This window comes from Dreissena polymorpha, chromosome 13 (genome assembly GCF_020536995.1).
Source record: "Dreissena polymorpha isolate Duluth1 chromosome 13, UMN_Dpol_1.0, whole genome shotgun sequence".
Lineage (NCBI taxonomy): Eukaryota > Metazoa > Mollusca > Bivalvia > Myida > Dreissenidae > Dreissena > Dreissena polymorpha.
In genome coordinates, this window is record NC_068367.1 from 46327838 (window position 1) to 46344846 (window position 17009).

Below are 17009 nucleotides of genomic sequence, written 5' to 3' on the forward strand. Positions count from 1 at the left end.
ATTCACCCACCCAGTAAAAGATCCACCCACCAAGTAAAAGATCCACCCACCCAGTAAAAGATCCACCCTACCAGTAAAAGATCCACCTAAAAGATCCACCCACCCAGTAAAAGATCCACCCACCCAGTAAAAGATCCACCCACCCAGTAAAAGATCCACCCACCCAGTAAAAGATCCACCCACCCAGTAAAAGATACACCCACCCAGTAAAAGATCAACCCACCCAGTAAAAGATACACCCACCCAGTAAAAGATCCACCCAGCCAGTAAAAGATCTGCCTACCCAGTAAAAGATCCACCCACCCAGTAAAAGATCCACCCACCCAGTAAAAGATCCACCCACCCAGTAAAAGATCCACCCACCCAGTAAAAGATCCACCCACCCAGTAAAAGACCCTTCCACCCAGTAAAAGATCCACCCACCCAGTAAAAGATCAACCCACCCAGTAAAAGATCCACCCACCCAGTAAAAGATCCACCCACCCAGTAAAAGATCCACCCCTCCAGTAAAAGATCCAGCCACCCAGTAAAAGATCCATCCACGCAGTAAAAGATCCACCCACCCAGTAAAAGATCCACCCACCCAGTAAAAGAGAAGTTCAAAACACAAGCTTCAGGACTAACATAAGGGTATAAAACTGCTGTAGGACCTTTGACCTCAACATTTGACCTTGCCATCTTATAAACACCATTGATATAAGTTTACATATGTGCTGAGTCAAACAGAAGTCCATGAGGCATTGCTAGAAGACACCTGACATTTTTGTATTTTTACCATGAATGCCACGTTTGATCAACTTTCCGCCTTAACTAGATTTTTGCCAAAAAAAAGACTTTCTGTAAACGAAAAATACCAGAAAAGCAGGAAGTATCGTCCCTGATTAGCCTTGCGTACTTCCGCGCTAATCTGTGATGACACTTTACACCCATGCATTAAACCCCCTTTTCACAGAGCACAGCCCATATCCAACCTTGCTGCACAAAGTCCTGCTCCTGACAAAAAGGTATGGACTGATTTCCTGAAACAGATTTTTGACCTTAAATTGTACCTTGACCTTTGGACTTGAGCACAAAACTCCATCTTATCATGCTGGTGACTTATGGCAAGTTTTTTTAATATATATTTGCTGGAAAAGTTATGCTCCAGAAAAAGATTTCCAGAGTCCCACAGCTGGACTGCTCAGATGTTTCTATAATACTACTGTATTTCAAAGAAGCCTATAACAAGAGTGCCAAACTGTCACAAGATACGCCCGTTTGAAGGTTTAGGACAACTTGATAACTTTATCATGACCCATATTTGAACTTGACCTACGTATCATGTAGACACAACTTCTGACCAAATTTGGTGAAGATCGGATGAAAACTACTTCAATTTGAGAGCGGACACCATGCTAAATCCTTGAAATACACTAAGTGACCCCGTGACCTAGTTTTTGACCCGGCATGACCCATATTCGAACTTGACCTAGATATTGTCTAGATACAACTTCAGACCAAGTTTTGTGAAGATTGGATGAAAACTACTTCAATTAGAGAGCGGACACCATGCTCAATTCTTGAAATGCACTAAGTGACCCTGTGACCTAGTTTTTGACCCAGAATGATCCATATTCGAACTTGACCTAGATATTGTCTAGATACAACTTCTGACCAAGTTTGGTGATGCTAAATGCTTGAAATGCACTAATTGACCTCATGACCTTGTTTTTGACCCGGCATTACCCATATTTAAACTTGACCTGGATATCATTTAGACACAACTTCTGACCAAATTTGGTGAAGATCGGATGAAAACAACTTCAATTAGAGAGCGGACACCATGCTAAATCCTTGAAATACACTAAGTGACCCCGTGACCTAGTTTTTGACCCGGCATGGCCCATATTCGAACTTGACCTAGATATTGTCTAGATACAACTTCAGACCAAGTTTTGTGAAGATTGGATGAAAACTACTTCAATTAGAGAGCGGACACCATGCTCAATTCTTGAAATGCACTAAGTGACCTGTGACCTAGTTTTTGACCCGGAATGATCCATATTCGAACTTGACCTAGATATTGTCTAGATACAACTTCTGACCAAGTTTGGTGAAGATCAGATAAAAACAACTTCAATTAGAGAGCGGACACCATGCTAAATCATTGAAATGCACTAAGTGACCCCGTGACCTAGATTTTTACCCCGCATGACTCATAACCGAACTTAACCTAGATATTGTCTAGATACAACTTCTGACCAAGTTTGGTGAAGATCGGATGAAAACTATTTGAAATAGAGAGCGTACACTGCTGTGGATGCCGCCAGCCGCCTGCCCGCCCACCGCCAAGGGTGAAACTATAATACGTCCTGTTTTTAGAAACGGGCGTATAAAAAGGATTTATAGGTGTTGCGAAAGGTGTTAGGTGTTGCGCGCTTAGCAACGATAAAATTATACGCTTTTCCATTCTTTTTTAAGGTACCGGTAAAGTTCAATCGTCCCAAAATAATTGACTGGCACAACATAAAATTAAAGTCCGGACAAAGTAAAATGCACTAATTGACCCTTTGACCTAGTTTTTGACCCAGCATGACCCATATTCGGACTTGACCTAGATATCAACTAGATGCAACTACTGACCAAGTTTGGTGAAGATCGGATGAATACAATTTGAATTAGAGTCCGGACAAAGTGGCGCCGTTGAAAATGCACTAATTGACCCTATGACCTAGTTTTTGACCCGGCATGACCCATATTCGAACTTGGCCTATATATCAACTAGATGCAACTGCTGACCAAGTTTGGTGAAGATCGGATGAATACAATTTGAAATAGAGTCCGGACAAAGTGGCCCCTTTGAAAATGCACTTATTGACCCTATGACCTAGTTTTTGACCCGGCATGACCCATATTCGAACTTGGCCTAGATATCAACTAGATGCAACTGCTGACCAAGTTTGGTGAAGATCGGATGAATACAATTTGAATTAGAGTCCGGACAAAGTGATGCCTTCCGCCCGCCGCCCGCCGCCCGCCCGCCGCCCGCCCCGCCCGCCAAGGGGTTTCACATAATACGTCCCGTATTTTATACGGGCGTATAAAAACCAATAACTCAACATTTGTGTAGACCTTCAATTAATACCCATCCAAAATATCAGCAACTGAAAGACATGCACATCCAACACCAAGTGTAATTACAGATAGAGACCTTATTTCTGATGGCCTAATAGAGAGACCTCCACTTAATTCCCTGCAATAAATTCACCGGATATTCTAGGATGAAGAATGTACTGAAATGGAGAAGTGTCATCCATTGAGTTACAAGATGACAAGCTTCTCCCATAGTTTTATGTGAAATAAGCATCTGCAAAGAAAAAGACAAAAATACAATGCATCAACTTTTTGAGTTACATAAAAAAAAGGAAAATTTCTTTCGTTAAAGATTCTTATATTCTTGTAGTTTAAGAGACTCATTTTCAACACTTCATGTGTACATGCTTTCATCAATGCCATTAAAATTAAAAAAAGGAAAACTCTGCTAACATTAAAGAAACAAATTCGCCTCATTCTATCTTACAAAAGCATGGTTTTCTGTATAAAAAGTGCGGCAATGAGAACTCTTCCATTATAGTTGAAAACTGTCAACTCGAAGTCTGTCTCATTCCTTTAATTAAAACCTGTCCAAAATACCAAAGATAGAAAGACAGACATCTCAATGCCATAAGTGTTACTGCAGCTACCTAATTTCTGCTGGCCTTAGAGAAACCACCAATTAATTCCTCCAATAAAGTCACCAGACATTCTAAGATGTAGAAGGCAATACTGTAGAGGAGCCAGTTTAACGATGTCATTTGTTGAGTTACAACTTGTCAAACTTGTCCGTTATTTTCTGTGAAATCAGCTTCTTCAGTGGAAAAAGACTGCAACATAAATCTTGAAGTTATGCCTTGCATTTTTCAGAAACAATTTATATACCTGCAAATTGTCAATTCTAGCAAATCCATAATGGTCTTATAGTTGTTGAAAGGACTTTATTCCGACAGTGAAACAAGCCATCACTATATGAATAATTCATAAAATTATTATTTCATGCTACGATGCAACGAGTACCGATATTTAAATTGTGCACAACATTTCATAAAACATTCAAGTATTTAATATAAGCAGCTTTTTTATGTACTTTTTTATCTTTAAAGTTGGTCAGTTTGTTGGTGTTTTTTTTTTTGTTACAATAAAATAATGTTGAAATTTACCAAAGTCTAATCATTTCAATTCTTGAACTGCAAAGAGAATTATTTTATTGTTTTTTTTGCAGACAACCCAATGCATCACTTTTGACATCAATTTGTAAATTGTTTCATAATTATTTTCCTAATGAAAGCACAATTAAAAACACTGTAAACTTCCTCAAATCATTGACAGGGAACTGTGAGGTACTTACAATCAACTATAAACCACTGTATTTATCAGACTTCAATTTACTTTATTTAACAATGATTTTATCTTGATTATTATATACATGAACACAGCTCTAAAGTAACCAATTAAAGCTGTCATTTAAGACAGCACACTTGAAGATTCTCACGCTTTGATAGCATAATGTTAATTTCATGTGCTTCTGTGATGTATTTGTGATTATGTGAATAAACCCTGAAGACATTTTGTAAAGATTAACTGCAGGACTTACAGTATATGTAACAAGGGCCTCAATTCTACAGAGTAACGAGTCAGGTCACCCCTGCAAAAATTTGTTCTAGAAATTGGAACTGTTCTGGAACTGTTTTAGAAAATCAAGAACAGTTCAAGAACATTCCATATTCATGTTCTAGAATGTTTCAAAAATCGTTCAAAAACAGTTTTCTAGAATAAATCCAGAACATTTGTGGAAAATGGCTTAATTTTGAAACTGTTCCAATAATATTCAAGAACATTTCTAGAACATTTCAAGGACAAAATAAGTTCAACTAGAGCTTTGTCACAGACGTGAAAAATACCCCCACATGCCGCATAGACACATAATATTTTGCATGTTGTCTTCACAAAAAACAGCGGACACCATGCTCAATTTTTAAAACGCACTAAGTGACCCCTCAACCTAGTTTTTGACCCAGAAAAGCCCATGTTCTAACTTGGCCTTTAGATCTTCTCCATAAAACGTCTGACCAAGTTTGGTGAAGATCGGATGTAAACTAATTGAATTAGAGAGCGGACACCATGCTCAATGTGCAAAAAATGCACTAAGTGACCCCTTGACCTAGTTTTTGACCTGGAATGGCCCATGTTCAAACTTGTCCTATAGATCATTTAGATAAAACCTGTGACCAAGTTTGGTGAGGATTGGATGAAAACTACTTGAATTAGAGAGTGGAAAACATGGTGAGATTTAAAAACGCACTAAATGACCCCGTGACCTAGTTTTTGACCCGGCATGACCCATATTCAAACTTGACCTAGACATCATCTAGATACAACTTCTGACCAAGTTTGGTGAAGATTGGATGAAAACTACTTGAATTAGAGTGCAGACAACATTGTGATGTTTAAAACGCCCTCAGTGACCCCGTGACCTTGTTTTTGACCGGGCATGACCCATATTCAAACTTGCCCTAGACATTGTCAAGATACAACTTCTGACCAATTTTGGTGAAGATTGGATAAAAACTACTTGAATTAGAGAGCGGACAACATGGTGAGGTTTAAAACGCACAAAAGTGACCCCGTGACCTAGTTTTTGACCCGGCATGGCCCATGTTCGAACTTGACCTACAGATCATCTAGTTACAACTTCTGACCAAGTGTGGTGAAGATCAGATTTAAACTACTTGAAATAGAGAGCGGACACCATGCTCAATGTGTAAAACGTACTAAGTGACCCTGTGACCAAGTTTTTGATCTGGCATGGCCCATGTCTAACTTGGCCTTTAGATCATCTAGATAAAACTTCTGACCAAGTTTGGTATAGATCGGATGAAAACTACTTGAATAAGAGAGTGGACACCATGCTGAATGTTAAAAAATGAACTAAGTGACCCGTGACCTACTTTTTGACCCAGCAAGGCGCATTTTCGAACTTGGCCTTAAGATCATCTAGATAAAACTTCTGACCAAGTTTGGTGAAGATCGGATGAAAACTACTTGAGAGCGGACAACATGCTGAATGTTTAAAACGCACTAAGTGACCCCGTGACCTAGTTTTTGACCTGGCAAGGCCCACATTCGAACTCGGCCTAGACATCATGTAGATACAACTTCTGACTAAGTTTGGTGAAGATCGGATGAAAACTACTTGAATTAGAGAGCGGACACTTAATACGGACCGACAGACAGACCGACAGACCAACCGACAGACAGAAAAGTTCAGTATATACCGCCCTAAACTTCGTTTGTGGGGGTATAATAAGAGAGAGGACACCATGCTGAATGTTAAAAAACGTACTAAGTGACCCCGTGACCTAGTTTTTGACCAGGCAAGGCCCATGTTCAAACTTGGCCTTAAGATCATCTATATACAACTTCTGACCAAGTTTGGTGAAGATCGGATGAAAACTACTTGAATTAGAGAGTGGACAACATTCTGAATGTTTAAAACGCACTAAGTGACCCCGTGACCTAGTTTTTGACCCAGCAAGGCCCATGTTCGAACTTGGCCTACACATCATGCAGATGCAACTTCTGACCAAGTTTGGTGAAGATCGGATGAAAGCTACTTGAATTAGAAAGCGGCCCGACACCATGCTGAATGTTAAAAAACGCACTAAGTGACCCCATGACCTAGTTTTTTACCAGGCAAGGCCCATTTTCGAACTTGGCTTTAAGATCATCTAGATACAACTTCTGACCAAGTTTGGTGAAATTAATCGGATGAACACTACTTGAATTAGAGAGCGGACACCATGCTGAATGTTTAAAGCGCACTAAGTGACCCCGTGACCTAGTTTTTGACCCGGCAAGGCCCATGTTCGAACTTGGCTTTAAGATCATCTAGATACAACTTCTGACCAAGTTTGGTGAAGATCGGATGAAAACTACTTAAATTAGAGAGCGGACAACATGCTGAATGTTTAAAGCGCACTTAGTGACCCCGTGACCTAGTTTTTGACCTGGCAAGGCCCATGTTCAAACTTGGCCTAGACATCATGTAGATACAACTTCTGACCAAGTTTGGTGAAGATCGGATGAAAACTACTTGAATTAGAGAGTGGACACCATGCTGAATGTTAAAAAATGCACTAAGTGACCCCGTGACCTAGTTTTTGACCAGGCAAGGCCCATGTTCAAATTTGGCCTTAAGATCATCTAGATACAACTTCTGGCCAAGTTTGGTGAAGAGCAGATGAAAACTACTTGAATTAGAGAGCGGACAACATGCTGAATGTTTCAAACGCACTAAGTGTCCCCGTGACCTAGTTTTTGACCCGGCAAGGCCCATGTTCGAACTTGGCCTAGACATCATGTAGATACAACTTCTGACCAAGTTTGGTGTGATCGGATGAAAACTACTTGAATTAGAGAGCGGACACTTAATACGGACCGACAGACAGACCGACCGACCGACATGTTCACTCCTATATACCCCTCTAAACTTCGTTTGTGGGGGAATAATAAATTCAATAAATTTCTAAAAATGTTCTAAAATGTAGTTCTAGAATACATTTAGAAAACTTTAAGAACCAGTAAGTTCTACAAAAGATCTAATGGGAAATATGAACACATATAGAACAGGTCTAGAACCAAGGTCTACATTTGTTCTACATATTTAAAATAAACTAACTCAGACAATGATAATTTGACTTCAATTTCAAATTGGTAAGTTCTACCTCACAAACTGAATCATATTGGAGGCATGTTTAGAACAAATCGTTATGTTACACGGTCATTGCAATAGGGCAAGATTATAATTATGTATTCACAATAATATGAACAAAATTTATATTCTTCAGAGTTGATTTTAATGCTTTACAAAAGGACGTAAAGTGTTGTCCCAGATTAGGTTGTGCAGTCCGCACAGGCTAATCAGAGACGACACTTTCCGTTTGTATGATACTTTTTATTTTAAGAAAGTCTCTTTATAGCAAAAACCAAGTTTCGGCGGAAATTGTCGTCCCTGATTAGCCTGTGCGGACTGCACAACCTATTCTGGGACAACACTTTACGCACGTGTATTATAAAATAAAATCTTCCTTTTCACAGATCGAGGCTCAATTTTATATATGCAACCAACATCAAATTCAATTCCTAAATATTTGTGTTTGTATTACATATTTTTGTTGTAATGATTTCATAAATATGACAATATTTCTAGGAAAATAAATGCATAAACAGAGGGACTGGATTGTTTTAAATCATGTCTTTATTTAGAAAAAAGACCAATAATATGCACCTTCAACCATGACATAAAGTCATAGTACAAAGACATATTGTTAATCAATTAAAACTCTTCACTCATTTGAACAACAGCCCGTGGCAATAACAAAGATAAATAAAGATTTAACAAGTGGCAATAACAAAGATAAATAAAGATTTAACAGAACAGAACAGACAATTTATTAAGACTTAATTATACAAATGCACATCATCTAAATGTACATCATTTAACTCTTAACACACTTGTTTGAATTTGACCCTTTCAAATATTGATGTCCTGTTAGAAGATTTGCTAGTAACTGCATTATTGAGTTATACTAATGGGATACAACTCACTATATTGATCATGACTGCTCAGATGATGGTAATGTTCTCCAGGGATGACATTAAAGAGTGGCAGCAGGTGTTCTGCAAACTTTAATTGAAGAACCCAGTCTAGCTAGTTGTCCCATATGGGTGATCGTATTTAATAACCAGTCAGAGACAATCCAACAATTAACAATTTTAATATGTGCTGCACCTTTAACCACCTGCTGAGCAAGTGTTGTTTTTTTCAACAGCTCTTCTCTTGAATGTGCTACACAGCATAGTTTACAAAGTCCTTCCTTTTAGACTGATATTAATCTATACAAAGTGCACCATCTGGTGCTAATTACAAAGTACCTTGCTTATTATTATAATGGAGCATGACAAACATGTCCTTCAGTTCACAGCGGTTAAGTGGACAATTATAGACTCATGCTGAGAAAAATGGGCTTAATCCATAAAGCATTATCCCAGATTGGCCGATTTGTTGTCATCAAAGGCTAATCTGGAAATAATCTGTCTAAACAGGATTTTCACTAAAAAGACACTTCTTTCAAACCAAAACAAGATTTTGTATTCTCAGAAGCACTGATATTGTGACTTTTCATTAAAGAAATTGGACAAGGAGGCATCATGGACCTACACTCCTCAGATGTGTCCTCTGAGGCCCATTTTCACACAGGGTTCACCAGAGTACCACTTAGAAACGTACTTTGAGTCCCTTAGACAGTTAGATTTAATTAAAGACCTTTCTTACTAGATTCAAGTTTTCAAGGCTTCATTTCCAACCCTTAGATACTAATGAGCAGCAAACAGCATAAAACCGGAACAGACTGCGAGTTACAAACATGTACTCGCAGGCTGTTCTGGTTTTATTTTGTTTGCACATAGCCATTTTCCCTTTGCTTCTGATGGGGGAAGGGTTAAATTCCCTACCAGGGAGAATCAAAAGGTCTTTCTCCCTGGCACCAATACTGGTATTACCCAATTTTTTGTTACAAAAGTTATCAACTTGTACTATTTTTTAGATTTTAAAATGTTTGTGCCTCTACAATAAATCTAAAGCACTACACAATTATTGACCTTTCCACTTGCCACTGGAAATACATATGCAAAATATTTCTAGATAAGAATAAGATATGGACACTTTGTTTTAACAGTGAATTTAGGTATTTAAGCTTGTGTCACTTATAATGAATCATGTAGGTGTTAACCATTTCATGATAATTATTATTTTGTTTAACTAAACGTTAAGTTGTTAGCACTCAGAAATTATAGTATAACTACGGCAACACCTTGCAAATAAGCGGCTATAATTATTTTAATAAAGCTATAAACAATGACTTTATGCCCATGATTATAACCCACAATACATTATCAGTTCATTAACATGACAATTGTGACATTATTCATTTCACATACATTTACCACCATATTTTGCAGGCATTTTGAGTGTTTTTTATTGGATATGTCACACAACTTTCAAACCATTTTTTACATAAAATTCACACAAGAAATTAAACATTGCATACCAAGTCCACAATTAATTTCACTCTGTTAATGACTGTTATTTATGACATGGGCTGTTTGTAAAACATGCATGCCCCCAATATGGGCTGTCAGTTGTAGTGGCAGCCATTGTGTGAATAAGTTTTTTGTCACTGTGACCTTGACCTTTGACATAGTGACCTGAAAATCAATAGGTGTCCTCTGCAAGTCATGATAAATGTACCTATGAAGTTGCATGATCCTAAGCCTAAGTATTCTTGAGTTATCACCCGGAAACCATTTAACTGTTTCGAGTCACTGTGACCTTGACCTTTGACCTAGTGACCTGAAAATCAATAGGGGTCATCTGCCAGTCATGATCAATGTACCTATGAAGTTTCATGATCCTAGGCAGGGTTTTTTTTTGGCCCGATTTTATAGCCGAAATTTGGCTATATTCCCAATCGCAAAAAGTATACTTTTTCTTAACCAAATTTTCAATTTCTAAATATAAAAAGGGCACATAATTCTGTCAAAATGCACGCCAGAGTTATCTAACTTTGCCTGCCCAGTTCCCTCATGATAGTAAGTAAGTGTACCAAGTTTGAATGCAATAGCTTTGATACTTTATAAGAATTGTGGACCTAAACACAAAACTTAACCAGACGCCGACGCCAAGGTGATGACAATAGCTCTTAACTTTTTTTTCAAATGACCTTGACCTTTGACCTAGTGACCTGAAAATCAATAGGGGTCATCTGTGAGTCATGATCAATGTACCTATGAAGTTTCATGACCCAAGGCATAAGCGTTCTTGAGTTATCATCCGGAAACCATTTTACTATTTCGGGTCACTGTGACCTTGACCTTTGACCTAGTGACCTGAAAATCATTAGGGGTTATCTGCGAGTCATGATCAATGTACCTTTGAAGCTATATGATCCTAGGCATAAGCGTTCTTGAGTTATCATCCGGAAACCATTTTACTATTTCGGGTCACCGTGACCTTGACCTTTGACCTAGTGACCTGAAAATCAATAGGGGTAATCTGCGAGTCATGATCAATGTACCTATGAAGTTTCATGATCCTAGGCATAAGCGTTCTTGAGTTATCATCTGGAAACCATCTGGTGGACGGACATACGGACGGACATACGGATCGACATGTGCAAAACAATATACCCCCTCTTCTTCGAAGGAGGGCATAAAAATTAAAGAATACCATTATTTTACATGTATTAAATAATGACTCAATAATGTCAAACGCAAACTGAAGCACACACAATCACCTTAAGCCACCAAAGAAACTTCATTAGGCGTATATGTAACTCCAATTAAGGGGAATTTAGGCCCACAAGAGGACTACTTTCAGACCTGCCATGGAAAGATCTGTCAATGAGCATGTACTAGCAGACTTCAAGTCCACTGGTTACATTAAAGTGCTCAGATACAGGGGGAGGGGGGGGGGGGGTTAGTATCAGAAATATAAATGTAGAGTAAGGGAAAATTATGGCATGATGACAATAAAAAGATTAAATATTAGAAAGGGTGAATGCAAAATTTCTAGATTACCATAAAAAAAATGGGCCATGTAATGTGAAAAAGGGCTTTAATGCATGTGTGTAAAATGTATACATATATACATTCCGTCTTAACTGGATATTTGCTAAGATGAGACTTAGAGAAAAGATAAATATCATAAAAGCGGTAAGTATCGTCCCAGATTAGCCTGTGCAGTGCCTCTGGGACGGCACATGCATTAAACCCCCTTTTCACAGAGCGCGACTAAAATGCTTGTCCACACTATCTTGCTAACTCCACTGAAGATGTGATTTTCTTATAATGTATTACAACTGTGATGAATATCCTGTGCCAAATGAGTGCAATTTATGACTGCTATTCCTTTTTTTTTTCAAAAATATGTTTACACTTGTTTTAACTTACATTGTGCCAACTTAAAGCTGGATAAACCAACATTCTTTTCAAAATGAAAGTTTTCTGTTTAGTGAATGCAACTTAGTACATGGATAAGTGTGTATGAACAACTGTGTTTTATGTATTTCGTGTGTTTGGATCATTTTACAAGATAAATGATACACTGTATAATATTTATTTAAACATAAGTGAATACAACAACCTCCAATGATAAAACACAAGTATCACTAAAACACCCTCAAAGCATTTCACTACATCCTAATAATACAAACTGCATTCATTTGTACATCAAGCATTATTTGCCAACACAAATATCATATAAATCGAAGAAAATCTAAGCACTTCTTATTGGGCGAAGTTACATTAAAATATTGCAAACATTTTAAGAGCTTTGTTGCAAAAATCCATCTTTCCCCATAAACAAGGCCATTTGATATCTACTGACACTTCTGATAAGCAAACTTCTTCAAACACACTACATTCAGTTTGTTGATAAGATAATGGCCAAAATTAGTGAAGTCAACTAGGTAGATGTAGTGCAGTTAACTTAAAAGATTGTACTGTGAATGAAATTTACTTTTAAAGTTTTTTCAATAATGAATCTGTTAAGTAAGAATATGTCTGTCTGTGTGTCCGTCTGTGTGTATGTCTGTGTGTCTGTCTGTGTGTCTGTCTGTGTGTCTTTCTGTGTGTTTGTCTGTGTGTCTGTCTGTGTGTCTGTCTGTCTGTGTGTCTGTCTGTCTGTCTGTCTGTCTATCTGTCTGTCTGTGTGTCTGTCTGTCTGTGTGTCTGTCTGTCTGCCCATGTGTCTGTCTGCCTGTCTGTGTGTCTGTAGGTCTGTGTGCCTGTCTGTGTGTCTGTCTGCTGTCAGTCTGTGTGTCTGACTGTCTGTGTGTCTGTCTGTTTGTCCTGAAATGTGGATAAGATTGAAAACATAAATGGACATTTCATGTTAATGTTACTGTGACATTCAAAAACAATAAAACTTTATGTTCAGCGTCTATTAATAATTAATATAAACTCTGTCCATGTACAACAAAAAGTTTTTAAAAAGATAAAAAGTTTCTCAATGTATTGACTTTGATAAATTAACTGTCAGTGTAGTTATTATTTTTCTGCCTATTTTTCAACTGACAATTACAATATCAGAGCATGAAAATGATGTTAATTACTTCTTTATATCATAAGACTGAGGACAAAGCCATAGTCTTAAGTACCGCAAATTAAAAACAATTGCTTTCGAGATAGGGTTTGCACAGTGCCCTCACCTGGTTCTCTGGCCTCAATACCATTCAGCAGCTTTGGTAACCACATTGTTTTATTAATTTATCAATTTAAAAAAAAAGGTATATTCTATACATTTACTAAGCAACCAATCTTAACACGGTATCGCTACTAATAAATTAATAATGATTTATTATTAATAATATTCAAAATTCAAAATGTGCATATACCTTGACATGAACTTAAAATTGTGACAATTATTTATATGTATTAGATATAATCAGATGGTCTCACACCAGTCTGAGTCCACGTTATAATAAAATTTGCAAAAAGTATGGTATGGATAAGTGTATTTAGAACTTGATGAGGTCCTTAGCCAGGCGTCACATGCATTACCATACATTCCCTAATAAACATTTCCCTCTCTTTTGGGGGCCTTACATTGTCCTTAGGTCTTTCAATACTTATAGAAACAAGAGCACCGCATAACGGGTGCCACGCTCGGCTGCGGGTGCAGTTTTGAATAAATGAAAGCTTGTCAGAATTTTTTTATTTATTTTTTAATGATCACAGTGACCTTGACCTTTGACCTAGTGACCCAAAAATTGGGTTTTGCATATGTAGAACTAATCAAGGTGCAGCTACATAGGAAGTTTCAAAGTTGTAGGTTGAAGCACTTTGATTTTAGAGCCAATGTTCAAAAGCTTGACAAAATGTTAACTTTAAGCAGGACGACACAACAGACACGACGAGCTGGCTATGACAATACCTCGGGTTTTCTCCGAAAACAGTCAAGCTAAAAATGACACTTACATAATTTTGCAACAAGATGTAACTCATACAGCAAATATTTATTTTCTTTTTGGTTCAGAAATCATTTGGCAAATGTTCTGATAATAAACAAGAAATAAAGATAGATGGCAGAATTCTCTTCATGTAAGTGATCAATTCTAAATAATTTAGCATTACAAATGTGTCACATTTTGTTATTTCGTTCAATGAATGATTTCCCATTAACAAAATAGTATTAGATATTTTTCTGTTTGTAGTGTTAGTTTCTTATATACTTCCTTATTTTTAGGTTTTGTGACAAAAATGGAGAAATTCTCTTTAAGCATAATTATATACATGGACATTAATGTCATTTTGTTAATCAATGAAGTGTAAATACTTAACACAATAATCCCAAACTTCCCTTTTAATTGTTATCTCGCCACTTATGAAAGTTAAAATCATGTCAATATGTTTCTAAATTTAGCACTTTTATTTTTTTTCTCTTGAAGTACTTATGTTAACCTGACCTATTCATTTAAAAACAAAACAAGTATACACAACTGGAAAATATAAATAATATTAGCCTCCCTCTGTGAAAAGGGGGTTTAATGCATGTGCATAAAGTGTTGTCCCAGATAAGCATGTGCAGTTTGCGCAGGCTAATTAAGGACAAAAATTTCCGCTTTCATGGTATTTTTTGTTTGTGAGAACACTTTACACACATTCATTAAACCCCCTTTTCGCAGAGCATGGCTCATATATTATTGAAAGGTTCTTAAAGATTCGAGCAGAAGTCACTGGTTAGAATCATAAATAAAGTAAACGCGACACAAACAATATATTTATCAATTTTTCACCTTTTATCACTTAGATACGTCTTTTGACACATTTGTAGTCCCTTAGAAAATTAAATTTTATCAAAGACCTTTCTTACTTGATTCAAGTCATAGAGGTTTCCTTTTCAACCCTTAGATACTGATGAGAAGCAAACAGCATAAAACCTGAACAGAATGAGAGTTACTCGCAGGCTGTTCTGGTTTTATGCTGGTTGCAAAAGCCATTTTCACTTAGCTTCTTATGGGGGAAAGGGTTACATTTTATGGTTCTTTAAATTAATGGTAACACAATCATTTAAACTTCAAATTTTCACTAAAAAGGGATCTATGTTCAATAATGTCTTACCTCTTAACGCATCCAGGCTTTTTATCTTAGAGCCTCCATTCTGAAAAGAAAAAGAAAAACAATACATATGTAATGCTTTTACTCACCACAAAATGTAATATAAAATAAGTTTATCAATATAACAATTGAATAATAACTCTTGCCAGGAATAAAAATAATTTCTAACAATCATAGAGTTATATTTCTATCTTTTTTTTATATAAATTTAATGGGGCTATACATGTGTAGATACATGCTAGTGTTTGCTGATGCTCACTCAGTTTTGTTTTCATTGCAATTGACAACAATGTTATCGTGAAATAATCACTTCTGAAAAGTTTATAATGTTATTATCTTAGGAAAATAGTATATTAACCTGAGCACAGCACATACATGTGTCATTCAAATTTACATATGAACATGAATGTGACTTTTTTATATAACCACATACAAGTGATATAACAAGACATTAACTATAATTGGTAGTTGTATAAAAAGGGTATATATGCAATGAATACAATAGCATAATTGTTATATACAAGAAAAATTTAAAAAGTGGTACAGATGAAGCTAGTTTTCAAATTACTTTATTACAGATGAATGTTTGTCAACAACCTTTATTTTAATAATTAAAGCAAATTTTGTTTTTAAAGATATTCCTTGTTTTTTACAACAAATATTAAAATAAAACCTCAAAATGGCTAATAAATCATGTGAAAACATATAAGTAAAAGTAAATTGCATTTATGCATGCTAAAACATTTGTGTATGATTATTTATAATAGATAAGGACGATTTGTTCTGAAATGTGCATATATAATGTTCATAAATTTTACTTGAAACATTCACTTTAACCTTTACAGGTTAAAAACTTGTTAATACTGGCATAACGTTTTCCTTAAACTTTACATCCCCTATTCACAGAAAAATATGCAATAAAACATGAACTAGAATAAACTTGTGTCTGAAGAGCTCTTTAAGCCTTCTATATATTTCACTGAACACAGAAACCAGTGTTGTGTGCCATACATAATGTGAACAGTTAATACAGCATGTATTTGACGGTATTCTTGAACTGTTCATTCTAGTATGTATAGCAAATTAATCAACTGTTATAAAAATAATACCTTTTTCTTTGTTAATACATATTCCAATAATCCTACTCAAAACACAATAACAATGAATTACATCACAACAAATATGTACAAGATCAAATAGGATATATATTTCATGTGTTTAGCCCATGACACGTCTACACACTTTTACACCACTTAAAACTTCCACACGATTTGCTAAGAGATTTTCTATCTCTGACAAAACAATACAGCAACCCTTCTGGCTACTTACTATCAGACACTACAACACACTGTAGCATGCTGTACTGCACTCAATGTATACTACCACAGTGTGTCAAGTCCCCACCATACTGGTTGTAAGAACTAACTTTAAATAACTAACCACTTCACCACATGCCCCCCTCTCTGGGTTTCTCCACTGTTTAAACAGTGCTGTTTTTCCCAATACATGTGTACACGGAAATTATCACATATTGCTTAAATGGGATGCAATGCAGATAAATAACAATCAATAGTCTAGATTATAATTAAGTAACATGTACTACTACTTAGGTAAAATTAGAATGCTATTTATAATTAATTTGCATTATTAATTTTATGAATCTATAATACTAGAAACATTTAAGGGGCACAACTCATCACCTTCATTATACCACTGAGAGACTTATTTACGTGGCCAACATGACAATAGATCAATTA

At 36.4% G+C, this 17009-nt stretch overlaps 1 protein-coding gene across 6 annotated transcripts in view; it reads right to left on the bottom strand.

Moving 5' to 3' along the window:
- Positions 1 to 17009, bottom strand: part of LOC127854988 (polypeptide N-acetylgalactosaminyltransferase 5-like) — a 137664-nt gene that overhangs the window by 105611 nt on the left and 15044 nt on the right. For 4 of the 6 annotated variants that reach the window (XM_052390208.1, XM_052390203.1, XM_052390204.1 and 1 more), the window contains exon 2: positions 15256 to 15295. The gene's annotated coding sequence lies outside the window, so the exon portion shown is untranslated. The other 2 variants (XM_052390206.1, XM_052390205.1) reach the window with 2 other exon arrangements.